This window comes from Mustela nivalis (genome assembly GCF_964662115.1).
Source record: "Mustela nivalis genome assembly, chromosome: 5".
Taxonomy (NCBI): domain Eukaryota; kingdom Metazoa; phylum Chordata; class Mammalia; order Carnivora; family Mustelidae; genus Mustela; species Mustela nivalis.
This window is the reverse complement of record NC_139024.1, coordinates 24,681,618-24,703,356: the sequence shown is the minus strand read 5'-3', so window position 1 is coordinate 24,703,356 and position 21,739 is coordinate 24,681,618. Positions and strand designations below refer to the sequence as shown.

At 44.9% G+C, this 21,739-nt stretch overlaps 1 protein-coding gene across 6 annotated transcripts in view; it reads right to left on the bottom strand.

Annotated features, from left to right (window-relative positions):
- The window catches only part of LOC309864998 (uncharacterized protein), a 70,135-nt gene that overhangs the window by 40,251 nt on the left and 8,145 nt on the right, over window positions 1–21,739 (bottom strand). For 5 of the 6 annotated variants that reach the window (XM_082731043.1, XM_082731042.1, XM_082731046.1 and 2 more), the window contains exons 2-3: window positions 10,295–10,350; window positions 7,771–7,820 (exon numbers count right to left, since the gene is read on the bottom strand). The gene's annotated coding sequence lies outside the window, so the exon portion shown is untranslated. Of the gene's footprint in view, window positions 1–3,050; window positions 3,245–7,770; window positions 7,821–10,294; window positions 10,351–21,739 lie in introns of those variants that run through there. The other variant, XM_082731045.1, reaches the window with a different exon arrangement.

Below are 21,739 nucleotides of genomic sequence, written 5' to 3'. Positions count from 1 at the left end.
AGACTCAGCAGGGAGTCTGCTTCTCCCTCTCCCTCAGCCTCCATTTCCCTCTACTTGCTTCTCGCCCTGCTTGTGCTCGCTCTCTCTCCCCCTCCCTGTCAAATAAATAAATAAAATCTGTAAAAAACAACAACAAAAGAATGCATTTTTAAGCCCTATAAATAATATAAACAGCTTCTCTAGTAAGGCGTACAGGGACAAAAATGGCTGAATACATTTCTATTATACAGAAACACAGCATGATATCTTTCTGACAGCTTAGGAGAGTGGAGATTTCCCTAATTTAAAAAAAAAATTTTTTTTCTTTTAGGGACACCTGGGTGGCTCAGTTATTGAGCATCTGCCTTCAGCTTAGGTCATGGTCCCAGGGTCCCCTGCTTGTGTTCCCTCTCACTGTCTCTTTCTCTGTCAAAAAATAAACAAAAACTTTTTAAAAATTCTTTTTTTAAAGAACACCCGTAAAATCACCATTCCCTCTAGGAAATTATTTTGAATACATTTCTACAGGACAGGTGTGGTCCCTCACAGGATTCTCCAGGTAAAAGAATAGGACAAATCTGAAATATTTGTGGGATGCCTGGGTGGCTCAGTTGGTTAAGCAACTGCCTTCGGGTCAGGTCATGATCCCAGCCTGGGATCGAGTCCCACATCGGGCTCCTTGCTCGCCAGGGAGCCTGCTTCTCCCTCTGCCTCTGCCTGCCTCTGTGTCTGCCTGTGCTCGCTTGCTCTCTCTCCCTCTGTCTCTGACAAATAAATAAAATCTTTTAAAAAAAATCTGAAATATTTGTAAGCTTATCTAATAGATGTTATTCAAGTCAATACATTTGGAGTAAGTTCCCCACTCGCTCACTATTGAAATCAACTCCAGCTAGAAAGCTTCTTATTCATGGTAATGAAATAGTTCCTTATTCATGGTAATGAAATAGTTCCTCTCAGGTTCATCAGATTAAGTAGAGATGAATTATGTCTAGACTTACGGTAGACCCATCCAAAAGAATGTGATTTACCGCAGGAGAGCCAAAACGTGACACTGTGATCATAATATCATGCTTCCGAATTGATGGGAGCAAAGTAATGGGAAGCCCTGGGGCCCCTGGGTGACTCAGTCACTTAAGCATCCACCTCTTGATCTCAGCTCAGGTCTTGACATCAGGGTTGTGAGTTCAATCCCCACGTTAGGCATGGAGCCTACTCCAGGGGGGGAAAAAAAAAAGTCATGCAAAGTCCTAAAACTGAAGGAGATGTGGGAATATTTCTTACATAGGACCAGTATAAACCCAGGACCCACATGATTCAGTCTGTTAGTGGTATGGTGGTGAAAGACACACAGCCCAGCGGAAGAAAAGAATTTCAAAGACTCAAATTCTTTTTTGGGAAACCATGAAGAGAAGGCCCGTACATGGTACACAGCAACGTTCCTGAATTCTCCTACCCTCTCCGCCCATGTTGCCCCGAACGGCTCTTCTCAAGCATCTCTCTCCGACTCAGCCTCACAGGGTGTCTTTCCTTGCCTTCCTCTCTTCTTTCTAACTCCTGATTCTATGCATTCGTACAACCCTTCTCCCAGTGATTCAAAAAGGAATAAAACCCCTTGCTCTTTAGGTGGTTTCGGAAAGGAGGGAGGACACTGGGCAGACCATTTCGGCTTTATTTCCAGCTCTCTGGGGAAAGGAGGAAAGCTGCAGACATTCCCACATGAGAATGTTTACTCTGTGGAGCACCCTCCCTGCCAGAGAGAGATAAGAGAACTTAATTTATACCGAGACCAGGGCTAGGGAACCCAATTCTGAGACAGAAATGAATCCAGGACCACACGCTGATAAAAACGTTATCTTTCAACCATCTTTTTTGGGCTGATCTATTTCTTTATTATGAGAGATTAAATAGAAGATTATAAAATAGTTTATAGGAGACAGTAAATAGCTTTGAAAATTAAGAGAAGGCAACATAAAGCCAGATTTCATAAATGCAACAAGTAAAGATAATATCCTGATGTGTATCCAATTATATTTCCTCATTTGGACAGTGTGAGTAATAGAGATTTCATGTTAGGTCAACTACAGGCGGGTCAGATGAAACAATGTTCTCGTTCATGTAAAGGTTACACCCTGACTCCAGGAAAACACACAGAGTTCATCCCTCACAAACCCCAGGTCCTCTGCCCGCTCTTCGGGTCACATCAGTGTTCCAATATCTGTGAAGTCAGCTTTGTCATTTTTAAAGCAAAATTGTAAGCAAAATGTCGTTCTTATACATGCAGTCCAGGGTGCCAGGTGGGGACTGGGATGGGGCAGAGCCCCAAGAGGAATGAGTGTGCTGGGCTTGTCTGCTCAGCCTGGCAGGAGCTCCAGAACTGGCTGAAGAGGGAGGCCCCAGTCACCAAGCAGGGGTTGGAACCCCAGGGGCAAATGACTAGAAGCCAAAAAAGTGTGGCGAGAGGGAACCACAGGACCCTCCCGGCCTGAGGTGGCAATCCCGGCGTGCACTCAGGCAGTTTTTCTCATCTGTGCCCTGTTGACGTGATCCCAAGAGCAGGCCCCGGACCTAGGGCTTGTGAGGGATGAACTGTCCGGTGTTTTCCATGCTGCAGTCAGGGTGTAGCCTTCAGGGGAGGGAGAATATGGTTTCATCTGACCCGCCTGCAAATTATCTAACATTGTCTCTATTACTCACACTGTTCAAATGAAGAAATATAATTGGATAATTTCATCTGTGAAGGCCTCCCTGACTCTCCCAGAGAGTTCACACATCCCTCTGTGAAGTGGGGAAGCCAGAGCAGGACGGGGAGAAATGCAGGAGCACACTGGACCTTCCCTACCACCGATCCCTATCGGTGGCACTATCTCCGCCGGCCTACAGCTCTGCCCAGAGAATAAGCGGACAGAGCTCGCAGCCCACGGTGACAGACTCAGCCATAAGCCAACAAGGCCTTCATCCTGGAGGGACTGTGATGCTGCTGCTGTAGAGAGATAAACAGAGTTTTCATCTGCTGGAGATGCTGTATTACCATAGACTAGGTGATTGAAACAATAGAAACCTTAATTTCTCACAGTTCTGGAGACTGGAAGTTCAAGACCAAGATGCCAGCATAGCCAAGTTCTGGTAAGAATCCTCCTTCTGGGGGCGCCTGGGTGGCTCAGTTGGTTAAGCGACTGCCTTCGGCTCAGGTCATGATCCTGGAGTCCTGGGATCAAGTCCCACATCAGACTCCCTTCTCCCACTGATCTCTCTCCTCTCATGCTCGCTCTCTCTCTTCCTCAAATAAATAAATAAAATCATTAAAAAAAAATCAAAAAAAAAAAAAAAGAAAAAGAATCCTCCTTCTGGTTTCTAGCCACCCTGTCCCTGGGTCCTCACATGGCCCGAGAAAGAGAAAGAAAAAAGCTCTCTCAGCGGGGTGCCTTAGTGGCTCAGTGGGTTAAAGCCTCAGCTTTCAGCTCGGGTCATGATCCCGGACTCCTGGGATCAAGCCCCGCATCGGGCTCTCCCCCTCTCTCTCTGCCTGTCTCTCCACCTACTTGTGATCTCTGTCAAATAAATAAATAAAATCTTAAAGAAAGAAAGAAAGAAAGAAAGAAAGAAAGAAAGAAAGAAAGAAAGAAAGAGAAAGCTCTCTCAGCTTCCGAGGATTCCCAAGGCTCCACCTCCCTAAAACCATCATGTTATAGGTTAGGATTTCAACATATGGATTTGAGGGGGACATAATCAGTCCAACACACACACACACACACACCCCATCCAGTGCACCCCACTGTGCACTAAAATCACACAGTGCAACAGTCAGCAACTTTCCACGGTGATGGTTGTCCCTTTGTCTAAGCAGCCTTCCAGATGAAGGTCAAGAGTTCTGGTTTTGTTTTTAATCACAAGATACTGTGCTTTGATAAAGAGGTATTGTGGACTGAAGAGAGCCTGGTGATACTACTAATTACGTAAATCTGAGAAAGCCATTGATCTGCTCAGACTTTCAGTTTCCTCGTCTGAAAACCCACCTTGTAGGGTTTTCGTGAAAGTTAAGTGAATGAATTAATATATGAAAAACAACCGGCCAGAAGTGGTACCAAGTGAGAGTAGAGCTGAGAAAAATGATTTGCTTGGCTTTAACAGATGTTCTCCACAGGTGAAAACTCAGGTTAGTGAGAAAGGTAGTGTGGTTGGTTGATACAAAGTAGCCCTCTGCTGCTTGCTGACAAATTTTGACTTTGCAACCTCGGGCCCTTAGAAGCATCCAGAAGAGGAGAGGCAGTCACAGGGCATCTTGGAGTGTAGCCTGCAAGGATGCTTGTAAAACACTCAAAGCTTGTTAAAAAGTCCACAGCCAATCTCTTCTGGATTTCTCCACCCAGCTTCACTGAGCGACTATACTTCTGAGGGAAACAGAGGCAATTTTAAAGCACAAAGGAGCTGCCCAAGGATTCTAGTGGTTTTCGGGGAGCAGGGAGGCGGGAATGGGATGTGCTTCCACGCCAGCTTGGCTGGAACTGACTGGGAACCAGACGGTGTGCCCTGAACAAGTTGAGAACGATTTGTCTCTAGCTTTGGTAAATAGTGACGTCATCTTTTGGCCTTTTAAAATATTCTATTGTTTACAAAGACTCTTGCCATTCATTTCTTTTCCAGGTTTGATAAAACAGGCCTATTTCCAGCCTGTATTAATCCAAACTCTTGAGTAAAAGAGGCTTATAGAACCTCTCGGAGAAAAACAATTCATGGCAGGAGGGAAAGAGAGCCCCGGCCAGGCAAGACGGCAGAACCAGGCTCCAGGTGGCCCACGCACAAGTGGGGACCAGGGTCAACCCCTGAACATATTCTAGTCTCCACTTCCTCACCCGTGAGACGAACTGAGGCATCTTGGAGGTTCCTTTCAGCCCAGAACACTAAGGAACATGAGGACACATGAAGCAAACTGCTGATTCTACCCAGGGCTTGAACCTCGTCTGTGGTTTCTGCTCCTTCAAGGGAGAAGGGATTAGCTGCTATTTAGACACAGGAATGCAGCACTTTGATTATTTTGGTGTCTGTTTTCACAGCCATTGAAGCTGAACCTTGCAGCCAGCCAGTGAGACCTGACCGGACCTCCCCTCTCACTGGAAAAGAAGCAGGCCTGGCTGATACCCGACACCACAGGGGTGCCAGCCCCCACCACCAGACACCCCTACAATTAAACCTCATCTTGTTGCTTACAGGGTGTGTGGCCTTGGTTAACCACAACCCTGACTGAACGCCCCACTGGCAGGCCAGCTGAGAGCTGTTGCTTCCCATCTAGCCCCTAAGAGGCAGGATTAGAGAAGTTACTTAAAATGTTACAATGTTACATTCCTAAAGCCTCGGCTGTCACCCAGAGGGACTCCGGGCAAGATGGCTGCGCCCAGCTCCTTCACTCCTCGCCGAAACTAAAGTTACCTGTGTCCTTGGGGCGGCATGGTGTGGAGAAAGGGGAGTGAAACAAAAGCTTTTTTGGCAGTTAACTTGGGTTCTCTGAGCAGGTGGCAAAGGAAGAAAGCATTAGCTTTATTTAAAAGGGCAGCTGAAGTTCAGGGAGAAGAGGAAGTGTTGTTATTCTTAATTTTTCACACTCTCCCTGACCCCAGACTCCATTCTGTAAATAGCCCAGGGTACCATTTGCTGCCAGCAGAAGTATATGGATACCTCTGGAAAGCTATGAATGATTTACAAGCTGGGTCAATAATTAAGTTGCTGGGGAATGAGTTCAATATACAACCAGCCTTAACTCTTTGAATTTCAGAAAACATGCTCCTGGGACTGGCAAGAGAATAACGGTGGGAAAGAAAACACAATTCACACAGATTTTAAATGCCTTGAGACTGTAAAATGTGTCAATCTGTTATTTGAGAAAAGATGATGGTGTTTCCCATCTTGGTCTGTGAGGACCTCCAGGACAAAGGAAACCTGGTTTATTGGTGAAAGTACCCAAACCCACAGCTTCTGTTGGAGCTCTGCTCTGGGGGCCGAATGAGCTCGGTGGACCCTCTCCTCAGGGACCTCTGCAACAGAGCTTTTAGTCATGGTGGATCCAGCTCATTCCTGAGGGGAAATCACCAACACGTTTGTCTGGTGGAAGGGAGTGTGTTTTAGGGACAGCTTCTTTTTGGTGCCTAGTCTACAGGTAGGTAGCACAGCCCCAGTTGTGCACTCTAGCTAAGGGGTCAGGCTAACAATCCTGAAGGAGTCAGCGTGTGTGTGCATAAGTATAGGCTAGAGAAGTTCAAAGAAGGAAGTCAGCCAGGCTTGGGAAGTCTTCCCAGGTGGGGCGGGGCTAGACAGGGCCTCAGATGGTTGGAGGGATGAGGGACAGGACACTTGAGAGACAGACAATAGCTTCTTTCACACAATCCTTTCAGCCACACACCTATCCTGAGGCCTGCCTTCCATGAGCCAGACACGGGGGCCAGCGGCTGGGGATACACCAGTGAGAGGGAAGGAGAGTGCCAGTTACGGGCTTAGCTGTTTCCCCCAAAATTCAGACACTGAAGCCCAACCCACAGTACCTCAGAATATGACTATATTTGGAGATACAACCTTTAAAGAGGTGATTACATTAAAATGAGGCCACTAAGACAAGCTGACTGATGTCCTTATAAGAGGAAATTTGGACAGGAAGACATCAGGGATGCACGCGTACAGAGGCATGACCATGTCCTCATCTGCGAGGCAAAGAGAGAGGCCTCAGCAGAAGCCAAACCTACCAACACCTTCATCTTGGACTTCTAGGCTCCAGAGCTGTAGGAAAATGCCTGTTGTCCCACCCGGTCTGAGGCACTTTGTTAAGGCAGCCCTAGCAGCCTAACATGGTGGCCCTGCTCTCTTAGGGTCTGAGTGTATAGAGGAAGACAAGCAGTCATGCAGTCAAGACATTAGTGACAAGGGCACCAGGTACCAGAAAGGAGAAGGACAAGGCACTTTGGGAACACCGGAAGAAGGAAACTGGGCAGAAGGGACGCCCCTGAGTCCCAAAGCCCAGCCTCAGGAGGCAGGGTACTGGGAGACAAGCCCGAGCCACCTGTGGAGTGGTGGGAAATGTGGCCTATGAACCAGAGGATGCCACGTGGCACGGTCCTTGACATGGGTGGACATATTCATGCTCCATCCCCCAGTATGGCGCCATTTTGGGTTTCTAAGGGGAAGAACAGGACAAGGAGAATAGTACTTTAGGGAGATTTTCCTTGCCAGCATGTGTTGAGGGGAGAGCAGGCCTCCAGCACAGGGGTGGGGGGAGGTGGTGCAGGGAGGAGGAGGGCTGAACCGAGGTGGCACGAATGGCGGGGAGAGACTGTTCACGGACAGCATTCTGAAAGTAACAGGTCTTAGTGGTTGATAGGAAACTCTTTTAATCATCTTGTCCCTGGCGTGGTCCCTTGGTGACATTGCTGACCTACAGAAAGTCCTTTCAGGGACCTGTCTACAGGGACAAGTGGGGCCACAGCACCAAGTTTTGTGCAAGAGACATGAAGCCCAAATGGGGAATTCATCTCTCGCCTTCCTTCTCCATCCCCGTGCTATACACTACTGAGACCCACACGGCTTCTCGAATCTGCATAATGGATATCATAGTGGTGGGAAGGCATTTGCTTCCTGGGAGACTCAGTAAGAAAGTAAGACCTGGAGAGTGAGCCATTATGCACAAAGCCAAGTGATTCCTCTCTGAGGGCCTTCCAGCCTCTTGCGGCGTTTTCAGCCATTCACAGCTGGGGTGGGCGGAGAGGGGATGTGGGTAAAGAAATTATGAAGTAACCAAATTTTCCATACTACCCCCCTGAAGGAATCGTCATGACTGATGGACGGAAGCAGGCCAGCACTTGCTTAGATCTGCTGGGAAGGAAATGAAAATATGAAAATCACCAAGGTTAAAAGTCCAGACAGCCTTCTGGCTGTCAAAGTCCATGGGCTTGCAGAAACTTCCAGATAGAGATCCAGGACTGTCGAGTGCTGGACGAAGCTTATCAGTGGTGTTAAGAAGAGGGACGCCGAGCCCACAGTCAGGAAATCAGGGAGCCATGAGCCAAGCCTCACAACCCACAGACAGGGGCCAAGGCCAGAGCTTACGATACAGAAGGCACAGACCAGAGAATGTCGGCCCTCATTCGCCATCTGTCAGCAGCCCAAGGTTAATTTGGAGATCAAATTAGAGGCACTGCACTCTGAGAGACCCACATTTGAAGTACTAAGTAAAAGCTGGTATTAACACATGTAGAAATAAAACACGGGACAGGAGAGTCCAGCAAAAAAATCTTGGCAGGGCCCCTGACTCTAAATGCATTCTTGGGATACTGGAGGGGTGTAGGGGAGAGTATTGTTAAAGAGGAGACCATGTGAGTCAACTATTTTGTGCATGGTCAGCAGAGTTTATTATTATTATTTATTATCATCATTATCATCATCATTATTATTATTAAAATCTCTTTTAGCCATATGGCTTCAAGATGCTTCCTTTTGTACCAATTTAAAATATCAGTAGAGACTTCTGCAGTCAAAGGTAGTAAGACCAGAAAAACCGGTCTATTTTATTTGTAATCAGTGTGGTCAGCTGCATGGGCACCTCCCAGGAGCCTGAGGAGACCGGGAGAGTCTCAGACCCCAGCCCACACCTACTGAACCAGAATATGCAAAGAACAAGATTCCCAGAAGCCTGTGTGCCCAGTGTTTAGTTTAAAACGCACAGCTTTAGAGCATGTTAGGCAAAAAGAAAAGTTGGGAAGGTTTGGGTAGCTAAGCACTGGCTTGCTTTAAATAGGAAGTCACCTTGTAGCCAGCTCAGTGCCCGCCCCCACTCACAGGGTGAGAGAACGAGCAGCTCCTGGGCCACAGCAAGATGGCGTCGGCAGTAACGGAAGACAGAGGAAAAGGACCTGGTTTCAGCTTCACCCCCAAAAGGACCATACAGGTGCTTCTCCTTCTGAGGGTAGTTATACATTCTGTTTTGTCCATAAAAGTCCAAGGCCCATATGATTATAGATGATGCAAAGGAAGCCTAAGCCATGTAAAAGAAAAATTATTTTTCCTTAACATGGGGTAACAATCATCTTCTAAAAATTGTTCTTGGTAGGATATGCCCCATTAGTCATTCTCTCGCTTACTTTTCCAAAGAGACTGTGCCAAGATCATCCATGATCATTCCTCTGCTTTCAGTCTGGCTGAAGAGGAAATGTTCATAGTATCTATGACTTCTACCTGCCGGCGACTTGTATCAACCCAAGAAAGAGATGGTGTTCATTCAAAGACCTGCTGAAATTCTGGCACTTCTAGTTACCATGTGACCCTGGGCAAGTCCCTTGATTTCCTAATGTGAAGAAACTATAAAATGCCAAGTGTTAATTATAATTAATTATTCAGCACAGCAGCAGAGCTTAGCCTGCCCTAATAAAAGCACCACCATGACCTCTGTGTGACAGACAAGGAGCCTAAGCCTTGAGCTGTATGGCCCCACGTCCCTCAGCTAGAAAGTGGCCGAGCCCAGACTGGGAAAGGCCAAGTCTGCCTCTCAAGAGCTCAGAGAATGGTTGCACCTGATGCCAGCACCTAGACGCCCAGAAGGCATTCTCTCCTTCCCAGCTCTGGCCACTCTGCCCTGTAACCGACACCCCTGCCCTTGAAGTTGGAACAAGTGAGGCAGATTTGCAGAGAGTCCTCGTGGACAATTTATGTTAGGAGAGTAATCAGTGTTCCCGTAACTTGTCTTACTACCTTTGACTGCGGAAGTCTCTACTGATATTTTAAATTGGTACCTGTTCAATCTTCTCTCCTTTGCTTCTGAATCATTTGATTTTTCTTCCTGAAAAATCCAACCCTTTGTGTCAACAACAAAAATCTCGAAATGAGATGGTAAAACAAACGACCCATTGACTCTCTGACCATAAAATAATGAACTTTCTCCCTCTCTCATCCCAGTCGGATTTCCTCATCACCCTGCTTCTTTTACTTTTTCTTTCTTTCTTTTTTTCCTTTTTTTTCTTTTTTCTTTTTTTGTGCAAATGAAACTGACCTTCGGGCTCCCTCCCAGGCTAGAGAATAAGGATGCCCTTAGGTTGAGTGAAACAGAGAAGGTTGAAACTGAAAGACAGAATAGATTTGAATTAAAACAACTTTCTCTCAAAAGCATTTAAGAGAGTTCAGCGAAGGTGAGGCATGCTGAGAATGCTGTATTTCTTGGTATCTTCTGATTCACTTTTAAGATCAATAGTGGAGATGGCAGTATTGCTTGAACAGCAACCACATTCCTGGAGAGAACCAGGAAGGCGATTGCTGAGAATCCCAAGCAGTAACCCCACGGGCTTACCGGCTTCTTTAGTTTCTGTTCCCTCGCTCGGTGGCTTCAGTGACATCTCAGTGACCCTAGGGGCAAGATTTTGAGGTATGATTTCGGTGGCACTCCAACTCTGGACACTTTGCATGCATTACCCTTAACTATTCCTCACCCATCACATATTTCCTGGGGGAGAAATTTGCTATCCCCACTGCAGGAAGCACAGAATGGCTGCACACACACACACAGTCCTCACGACAATCCAGCAATGGCGCCTTCTATTATTACCCCATCTCGCATATGAAGAAACTGAGGTCTAGACAGATTTAGCAATTTCCCTAATACCATTCAATAAATGCTGGAACTGGAATCAAACCCAAATCTGTCTGACTTCTGAGCCTGGGTTAAAACAAGAGGTAACATTTCTGTTTTATCTTAATTCCTTGTTTTACATCTACATTTCCATGATTGCAAGATAGCAGAGAGAAGCGAAAATCAACCCAACAAGAATGTTGTGTGGGTTCTTTTTTTTTTCTTTTTTTTTTTTTTAAAGATTTTATTTATTTATTTGACAGACAGAGATTACAAGTAGACAGAGAGGCAGACAGAGAGAGGAAGGGAAGCAGGCTCCCCACTAAGCTGAGAGCCCGACATGGGTCTTGATCCCAGGACCCTGGGATCATGACCCGAGCCAAAGGCAGAGGCTTTAACCCACTGAGCCACCCAGGCACCCCTTTATTTTTTTAAGATTATATTTATTTATTTGAGAGAGAGAGAGAAAGCACAACTAGAGGGGAAGGTCAGAGGGAGAGGGAGAAGCAGGCTCCCCGCCAAGCAGGGAGTGCAAGGGGTGAGGGGCTTGATCCTAGGACCCTGGAATCATGACCCCAGGCGCTCTGTGTGGGTTTTTAACAACCACTAGTCTTCTTTATTACCATCTGGCTGGCCAAGCAGCAGCCAAAGCAGGTACCACCAGAATTAATATTCAACTAACTCTGTTTCTGTCTGTCTTTTCTCAGAGGTGAACTACCTCGGAGTAATGATGGTAATTTTTCTTTGCTTTTTTTTTTTTTTTTTTTAAATCTCCCCCCAACAGTGCCACATTGTAAGAAAGAAAAATTGGCAATTGCTGAGTATTTAGTATGGGCTAGGTCAGCACACAGACTGCCACTCAATCCCTCCCAAACCTCATCAGACATGGTTAATCAATCACACTACTCTTCCCTAGAAAGACGGAAGAGCGTCTCAGGATCCTTCTCACCACCGTGCTTCAGGCAATACTAGCCATCAGTTGGATCTGGTACACTGGGTGATAGCTGTCTGCTTCTGTTTGCCTGTGTTGCGGCTGTGGCTGGATACCATCCGCCCAAACCCGTTATGGGAGCACTGACTACCCAAGTTCCAGTTAGAAGTTAAGCAAGGAAAGCCAAAGTCATCCTAACACAAAAAAATTCACTAAAAGAATGTACCATTCTTCTATTTTATACCTCCTGAGCCATCCCTCTCCCTTTCACCGTAGCCAGTTCTCCTGAGGGGAGAATGTTATGTTCTTCGCGGACTGTTTCATAAGGAATACATGCAGAAATGCAAAGAGACGGCAGATGTGGAGAAATACAAACTTTTCTGTGAAGGGGGTGAAGGTGTTATTGGCCAGCTGCTCAAATCAGACACGTGAAGCCCTATTAGCAAATGAAAATCTGGGAAAGCTACACCAGCCAACAACTGAAGAAGAGAAAATCTGAGGGTGATGACAGGATAGGGGCTTCAAAAGAGATCATTTAAATATCAAAGGACTGAGGTGAAACTCAGGGGAAAACTGATAAAGCCTTGGAATATTTTTGCCAAAAAAAAAAAAAAATGACACTGTTTATGCATGTACTGTGAAAACCAAACATAAAATGAAGGATTATGCCATCCCCCTGCACGAGTCTGTCAGGAAACAATTATGCCAAGAAAAAGAATCAGCATCTCGATAGTCAACCTTGAATTCGTGATGATCTTTTTTTGCAGGTAATTCTAGACAAAATAAATTAAATCCAATGTTACCACTCATACTAAGTTTGGAATTTTTTTTTTTAAGATTTTATTTATTTATTTGACAGACAGAGATCACAAGTAGGCAGAGAGGCAGGCAGAGAGAGAGGAGGAAGCAGGCTCCCCGCTGAGCAGAGACCCTGATTCAGGACTCGATCCCAGGACCCTGGGATCATGACCTGAGCTGAAGGCAGAGGCCTTAACCCAGTGAGCCACCCAAGTACCCCTAAGTTTGGAATTTAATATGGAGTTTGGAATTAAGGTGGGGGGGGGGGATTTTTTTTTTTTTTTTTTTTTTTTTTTTTGGTTCTGTTTAAGGAGAAACAAACTTTTAGTCCAAACTTTTTATGAATGAACTAAGGTCACAGAGTCAATGATTTGCTGAGGTCACAGAACAACTAAAACATGGTCCCAAGGATCCAGAGGAGAGGTCGATTTCACTTTTTCTCAGTCATGTTCCTGACCTGAATCTAAATTCCTCAGTTCCCCAGACATGATAATGGAAGTGGTGAGACTTGGTCTGATTCATTTTGTCTTGAATTCCCTGAAAATAAAACTTCATCAGGAATTCAAAGAAAGGCACAGTTCCCATCTCCTGCCCCACCTGTCATATCTCCCAAGAGATAAGGTGTTTCCGGATGGTTCTTTCCAAAATTGGGTAAGGCAAGGAAGAGAAACTGAAACACAGCCTTCGAGGTGAGGGCTTCTGGGCAGTGTTTCTATGGGGTTGAGACCGTGGACGCTAAGTCAGACCGAGGATAATGTGGCTCCACAGAACACACCAGGGCGTGACCATGAGCATGAAACAGCCTCTCTGAGATGATCGTACCTGCAAAGCACAGATGACAGTAGCCACCTCAGGGTGCAGTTTCAAGGTTTAAGTCAATGACTGTGTGTAAAGTACCCAGAGTAAGTCAGATTCCTATTCCACCACGCGTGGGGTCTCCTTCCTCCAAGTCTTGGTTCAGATCATTAGAGACGACCTCCTCCTCCCCTACTCTGTTGCTGCCAACCTGAGGCAGAACGGCAATGCTGAAGCCAAGTAAGGAGTGAGGCGCTGAAGGAGCGTGGCTCGGCTCCCACTGATCACCCCCCCACAACAGACGTCATAATGGGCAGTGGCTGAGTCCTTCTGTCAACCATGCAAGACACTTTTCCTGGGCTCAGCTACTGGCTAGGCTGAAGAGCAGAATCTCTCAAAAGTCTTTTGCCCCAAATCCCATTTCCAAATGGCCTCTGCTCTGGAGCCAACCCCGCAGGTTTTGTCAGCAAGGTCTTCAGGAGAAGGCCAGGTCCGGGCTCCCAGGCCAGGTGGTCACATGCCTGTCTCTAAAGCCAGGAAATAAGGTGCCTGGGTGAAGCCCCATTCCAAGGCTACTATACACAGTTACACACAATCATGACCCAAAGGAGGAGGTAGGTGAGGGGGTCAGGAATGCCCGTCGTTCTTTGTCATCGGCTGAGGGGAAGGGGAGCCACTGGGCTAAAACATTTCATGGGGACACCAGCCTTGTCCTGGTGTCAAGAGCCCTGGTATGTGTGCTTGGTTTTGGTACCATCTCCCAGTGTCTGTTCCATTCTCGGTGATAGTGGTTCCCAAAAAAGAGTGGTTCCAGGGACCCCTGGGGATGGGTTTCATGAAGTCAGAACTATTTTCACCAGAACACTAAACTGTTATTTATTCTTTTCAATCTTCATCCCTCAACTGGTGTAGAGAGGAGTTTTTCAGAGTTTTTATACGATTGTCTGAGGTCCTCAGTGCTCTGATGATGGAATATGTGTATTTTCTCATGTTTTTAAAATTTCTCAGCTTTAGGTTTTTAAAATAATTTTTTTAATTTTTTTATAAACATATAATGTATTATTAGTCCCAGAGGTATAGGTCTGTGAATTGCCAGGTTTACACACTTCACAGCACTCACCATAGCACATACCTTCCCCAATGTCCATAACCCCACCTCCCACTCCCTACCCCCCTCCCCCTGGCCACCCTCAGTTTGTTTTGTGAGATTAAGAGCCTTTTATGGTTTGTCTCTCTCCCAATCCCATCTTGTTTTATTTATTCTTTTGCTACCCCCCAAACCCTACACGTTGCATCTCCACTTCCTCATATCAGGGAGATCACATGATAGTTGTCTTTCTCTAATTGACTTATTTCCCTCAGCTTAATACCCTCTAATTCCATCCACGTCGTTGCAAATGGCAAGCTTTCATTTCTTTTGATGGCTGCATAGTATTCCATTGTGTATATATACCACATCTTCTTGATCCACTCATCTGTTGATGGATATCTAGGTTCTTTCCATAGTTTGGCTATTGTGGACATTGCTGCTATAAACATTCGGGTGCACATGCCCCTTCGGATCACTACGTTTGTATCTTTAGGGTAAATACGCAGTAGTGCAATTGCTGGGTCATAGGGTAGCTCTATTTTCAACTTTTTGAGGAACCTCCATGCTGTTTTCTAGAGTGGTTGCACTAGCTTGCATTCCCACCAGCAGTGTAGGAGAGTTCCCCTTTCTCCTCGTCCTCACCAGCATCTGTCATTTCCTGACTTATTAATTTTAGCCATTCTGACTTGTGTGAGGGGTATCTCATTTTGGTTTTGATTTGTATTTCCCTGATGTCAAGTGATGTGGAGCACTTTTTCATGTGTCCGTTGGCCATCTGGATGTGTTCTTTGCAGAAATGTTTGTTCATGTCCTCTGCCCATTTCTTGATTGAATTATTTGTTCTTTGGGTGTTGAGTTTGCTAAGTTCTTTATAGATTTTGGATACTAGACCTTTATCTGATATGTCGTTTGCAAATATCTTCTCCCATTCTGTCAGTTATCTTTTGGTTTTGTTAACTGTTTCCTTTGCTGTGCAAAAGTTTTTGATCTTCATGAAGTCCCAATAGTTCATTTTTGCCCTTGCTTCCCTTGCCTTTGGCGACATTCCTAGGAAGAAGTTGCTACTGCTGAGGTCGAAGAGGTTGCTGCCTGTGTTCTCCTCAAGGATTTTGATGGATTCCTCTCTCACATTGAGGTCCTTCATCCATTTTAAGTCTATTTTCGTGTGTGGTGTAAGGAAATGATCCAGTTTCATTTTTCTGCATGTGGCTGTCCAATTTCCCCAATACCATGTGTTGAAGAGGCTGTCTTTTTTCCATTGGACATTTTTTCCTGCTTTGTCAAAGATTAGTTGACCATAGAGCTGAGGGTCTATTTCTGGGTTATCTATTCTGTTCCATTGATCTATGTGTCTGTTTTTGTGCCAGTATAGTAGTCTTGATGATGGCAGCTTTGTAATAGAGCTTGAAGTCTGGAATTGTGATGCCACCAACTTTGGCTTTCTTTTTCAATATTCCTCTGGCTATTCGAGGTCTTTTCTGGTTCCATATAAATTTTAGGATTATTTGTTCCATTTCCTTGGGAAAAAATGGGTGGGATTTTGGTAGGGATTGCATTAAATGTGTAGATTGCTTTGGGTAGCATAGGCATTTTCACAATATTTGTTCTTCCAAGCCATGAGCATGGAAAATTTTTCCATTTCTTTGTGTCTTCCTCAATTTCTTTCATGAGTACTTTGTAGTTTTCTGAGTATAGATTCTTTGCCTTTTTGGTTAGGTTTATTCCTAGGTATCTTATGGTTTGGGGTGCAGTTGTAAATGGCATTGACTCCTTAATTTCTCTTTCTTCTGTCTTGCTGTTGGTGTAAAGAAATGCAACTGATTTTCTGTGCATTGATTTTATATCCTGACACTTTACTGAATTCCTGTACAAGTTCTAGAAGATTTGGAGTGGAGTCTTTTGGGTTTTCCACATATAGTATCATATCATCTGCAAAGAATGAGAGTTTGACTACTTCTTTGCCGATTTGGATGCCTTTAATTGCTTTTTGTTGTCTGATTCTCAGCTTTAGTTTTAATATGCTAAATATCAATGAAGGGAACCTATATAGATGAAAATTCATGGGAGATCAGCAATAACTTTTAAGTATAACATCCAGGTCCCAGGTACAAACAAGTAGACAATGAAAAGCATGTCTCCCTTTTCTACCCCGTTCCCCAGACCCCACGGTCCTCTCCCCAGAGGCAGACACATCCTCCCCTCCCTGTGATGTCTTCCCCAGGTGGTCAAAGCACGTACAAATATGTGTGTCCCCGTGATCACCCCATGAACAGCACAGCGCTGTACACCTGCTCTCGTCTCTCTGGCGATGGCTTCCCAGTGCAGACCCATACTGCCATCTACTCAATCAGGTCCTCGCTGAAGGACACCTGGCTTGTCCCTTCCCTCTTCTGCAACTTATCATGTTGCAATGACTGTGCCCATGCAAATGTTCTCTCACCTATGGGGCAGTCTCCGTCCACATCCCACATGGGCAGCATTTAGTTAGCCAACCTGCTACTAAAAATCATGTAGGTGATTTTGTGTCCCGCACAGGGCTGGAACAAACATCCTTTCACATACATCTGTTAACATAATGTCTTACAAAGAAATTGCTAGGTCAAAATGTATTTGAATTTTAAATTTTCATTGATCGTGTCAATTTTCCCTCCAAAGAAGTTGCACCAATCGACGTGTCTCCCAACTGTCTCTGAGCACCTCTTTCCCAACTGCCTTCCCTATGCTGTTTATTATAAAAAATTTCTGATCTGTGACAATCTAATAGGTAAAAAATATTATCTTGTTGTTTTAGTTAGCACTTAATTATTCATGTGTTCAGCCCTTTTTCTCTGTTTATAAATCATTTGGATTTCTTTTGTCAGCTTCTAGCTGTCCTTTGCTCCTTTTTCCTGTAGAGTTGCAGATCCTTTTCTTCCTGAGTGGTAAAACTGTTTAAAATGACATTCAGTAAATTAGCTCTTTGCCTCTGAGATAAATAGATAGATAGATATCAAATATTTTTCTAAGTCTTATTTGTATTTTGATTTTCTTTATGGTAATTCTTTGCTCTGCAAAAATTTAAATTATTTATGTAGTCAAACTTACTAGTCTTTTCTTTTATGGCTTCCAGGTCTTGCGTCTCAGGCTTGGAAATTCTGGCCCCAGTGAGAGATGATTAAATTTTAAAATTCTTTCATGTTTAAAAAGAAAATTCTTTCGTGTTTATTTCCAACACTCTTACCATTCCACTTTCTCACCCCTAAGTTTATGATCCATCTGGAATGTATCTTGGTATAAGGCATAAGAAAGCGGCAATGCATTTCTTTTTTTAACAGAATGGTTAGTTATTCAACCTGAGGCCATTTGTTGAATAAGCCATCTCTCCCTACTGACTTGAAGCAAGTCTTCATAGGAGCTTCTCTTGTTCCCAAACATCATCAACACAGGGCCTAGAACTTGAGAAGCAGCACCTGTTGCAGTGGGGGGCATTGGTCTGGACAGGAAACTGCCCTCCTAGGCAGGGCATGTTCATGTTTAGCCCTCTTTGTGCTGAAGGGGAGGTGCCTCTGGCCATCCAGCGCCCTCCTTACCATGTGGGCTCCTCACCACCGGCCAAAAGTGGCTCCCAGTGCTTTATGGCAGCCAGAAATAAAACTCTCTACAAAGACATCATTTCGAAAATGAGCACAGTGAATGATGTAGTAATATACAAACTTCATTTATAATTATGAACCAAAAACTTGGAATTCAGGGAGGGTCATCAACAGAGAGGCAACTGGATATACTCAAAGGGGCCCTGGGTCGAGAGCTAGGGATCTGCCCTCTTGCATGAGCTGTGGGGTAGTGGACAAGTCCTCTCTCCTCTTCTGTGCCCTCCTCTTTCTCATTTATAAAATATGGAGATTATGCTAGAAACACCTGAGCTTCCTTCATTGTGCTTCTTTCCAAAGTTTTTTTCCCAACATGGGGCTTGAACTCACAACCCAGAGATCAAGAGTTACACATTCCACCAAGTGAGCCAGCCAGGTGCTACCACCACCACCACTCCCAAGGTTTTTTCTTGGTGAGATTCCCCTGAGCCCACAGGCATGCTCAAGGATTCCTTGACTTCCCTTTGCCCTGGAGGCCACAGATTACAACTCTAGGATGAAATTTCTCCTTTGTGTTATTATTATTCGAAAGCCTTTTCAAAAATTTCTCACGAAATGCGCAGTCTTCCACCTTCTTGGCCCTTCCTTCTTGGGCAACCTCTCCAACCTTACCAAGCTTCTCTTTTTAGTCAAAAGGCTAGACCAGAGGGACTCAAGCTTGCATGGTCCCCGGAGATCACTTGACCCTTGGGAAAAAGGAAATGCTAGGTCTGTCTTCGTAAGGAAAAGAGGCCCCTTCTGGGGGACATTCGATGCAGGCTGCGTGACCCAGCAAAGGTTTCCGAATGTAGAAAAGTCAGGTTACGGTTGTTTTCATCCTGAAGCAACCAAATCGGGAAGTTCTCAAAGCAATCATTTCACAAGAAATTTTAGAGATTTAGGGTGTGGGAAAGATTGCTGCTTCCCTGCCCCCCCCCCCCCAAAATTAGGATTGTTTTCTAGATGTCCAGAAATACACATTTAACGCACAAGGCAGGCTGAAATCAGAAGCCTGGAGCCTTTCTTTCACAAGCCTCACTAAGAGTTTATTTCAACAGCGGGCTGCACAGATACAGATGGGATTGCAGAGGAGGAGTGGACAGTGTTAAATACTATGAATTTTGATGTGGGTGAGCTGCTGAGCAAGTGAAGATTCTCTTTAGACATATTCCTTAAGACTTCATTTTTTTTTTAATTGAGGTATAATAATATACAGCCTTAGTAGGACTTCACATTCTTAGATAGGATACAGAAGTAAAAGAAGACAAAATGAAAAGAATCACGGTATGCCTATAGGTCTTGGTATTAATAACCTGGTATTCTGGTTACCCAAGAAGCTTCCGGTTTCCATGTTTGTGGACATAACAATTCCGCATTCAAAGGCTTAATTGCTATTCATTCAGATTAAAGGCCAGCAGTGTTTCCATCGGGGGAGGAGATGGGGAGGGGAGACAACAGTGAATGGAAACTTCCACATTTTACTTTGCTCATGTGTCTTATTTTTTATAACGGATATTTATTTCCTTTAATATTTCAAAGAAATAAATTGTTAAAGAGCTCATCGAGACATGTGCCTCCGTGAAGCAAACAGGTTCGAGGACACCATCTTGGTGAGGAGGGTTTGGCCCGGTTCGCTAAACTCTGGGGTCTGCTGAAGCCACCCTGTGCCTTTGTGTCATCTGCTCTTCTCCCCTTATCCACAGAGATGACTTGTGAATGCAGCTCCTTTGCCCACCCACCCCTGGGGCTGAAGTGGGAATGGGAGGCCGGAAGGGCAAGTGTGGAAGGCGGGCCTTCCGGGGGTGAGAGACCCAACCAGGTCAGCGAGGTCAGAGCTGGAGACACCTTTGTGGGATTCTCTGCTTCTGTCTTAGACCAGACTCTGCAACGGGAAGCTCTTTCAAGGCAGAAAACCATACCCTGTAGAAGAAGGCAGGTCCTAAGCACCCCTGCCTGCCAGGTGGGCCCTGGGAGGTGGCTCTGGGCCAGTGAGAAGGCACAGGGCTGGGAGAAGAGCTGGAGGAACGGGAGGGCTGCCCCCACCAGGAGGCCCAAGAAGCTCACCATGCAGCATATCTCTGGCTGAGAAAGAGAACTGATGAGTTTTACCAAGGGCCCTTGCACAGAGCATTGAGAACCAGACAAATCTGACTCCAGTGACTGGAAGGCTGAGCTGTATTCTCAAGAGCCCTGCTGCTCAGCTAATGGGTGTTAGGGTTGTTTAGTTTGGTTTTTCAGTTCATTAAAACTCTTCTCAAAACTCTGGGTTAAAGTGCACTCTTCACTCACTTCCTGGGGTGGTGGGGGGGGTGATGGAGGGGGGTTGGATTTATTGAATAACCAGTGCCTTTCTCTCCTGTGTGTGTGCATACATTTTGCACACACACAGAATTCTCTGAGGTAAACTTTCCAACATTTTCTGCTGCCTTGACAACCTTGCTGCCAGCGCGAGTCCATCTCCGATTCCTTTCTGCTGCTTCCACCAGCTTCAACCTCAAATCTCATCAGCAGATCCCGAGCCCAGATATTTTAGATAGCTCTGTAACTTGATACCCAGTCCCTCAGTGTCATTTTGAAACTTGAACCTGAGGTCACAACACTTCTACTTCAACAGTCCGCTCTGAAACAAAGACCTGGAACAGTGAGCACGTGGCTGTTGACCAAATCAGTGCCATCGGATTGATGACTGACCATCTTTCTACATGGTTTAGGTGGCCTGTGGACTCTTAGATGGTCTCTGATAAGATTCATAGCCTCCTTCCATAATACACTTACCTGACTTCCGCTGCTTACAGGAGAAAAGCAAAAATCAGACTCATGTTTTACACCCCACAACACCCCCAAGGAACTCAGCCAAGTCTACAGGATCCTGAGTACCAACACCCAGACCTAGACACCCTAGGGACAAGGGAAGGGATTCAACCTTAAAGAAAGACTGAATAGTTGCTGCTCAGATCTATTCCAGTCTACCAAGTTCCTAGTCCCCCAGGTCTGCTTGTCTCGATCGGCCACACCCTATATAAGCAACACTTTAATCGTAAGCAAACTTGAAAATTAATTAAAACTTAAATAAATTAAATAAATTAAGACTTTAAATAAATTAAAACTTCTGAATCAGCAACAGCCTCAGTTCCCCAAACCAGCATCATCGTAGCATCTTATCCTGGACAAACAGATGATAAAGATTTACTTACTTACTTATCTGTTTATTGCAACTCTCTGAGGAAACTTGAGTTGATTAAAAAATAAAAGTTACCAGATGGTAGAGATCTTAGATGTGCACTTTGAGGCTGAGGTAATAAGCCTTTTGAACAAACTGCGAAATAAAAGACAAGGGGAAAATTCAAGGGGACTTTGGCACAGATTCTTTCTTATCGTTTCCTGATATGGTTTTCACATCAGATATTTAACAGCCCATCAATCTGATTAAGGTACAATTAGTCCCAGTTCCAAACCTGATTAGCCACTCTGGTCTTGTTTCTTACAAAGATTAATTTTAGATCTTTCTCAATTAGGATGAAATGTCAACCAAAATGTAGTACATAAAAAGTGTTATTAACATTATCATAATAACAGCTTATGCTCCCTCCACTCGAAAGCATAGAACACATTTGCCTACAACGAGTGGTGGAAACTCTTCTCTTCCCAACTTTAAAGAAAAGCGCAAGATGCTGGAAGGGAATGTGAATGAAATATTCTGCTGAGAGCCTTTTGCAGATGCTGCTCTAATTCATGCAAAATCAAATTTATCTCCACTAGATGAAGTTTAACTGGTTGAGGCCCACAGAGGTGACAAAGATGAGGTATTAAACTCTTCTAAAAACTGATAACTATGGAAACATCCATTGGATTCCATACTCTTCGATTTGCACAGCCAAATGCCCTTTATGAATTAACAATGAGATTTGACAGAACTGATTTTCCTTGGGAATTCTAGGAGATAT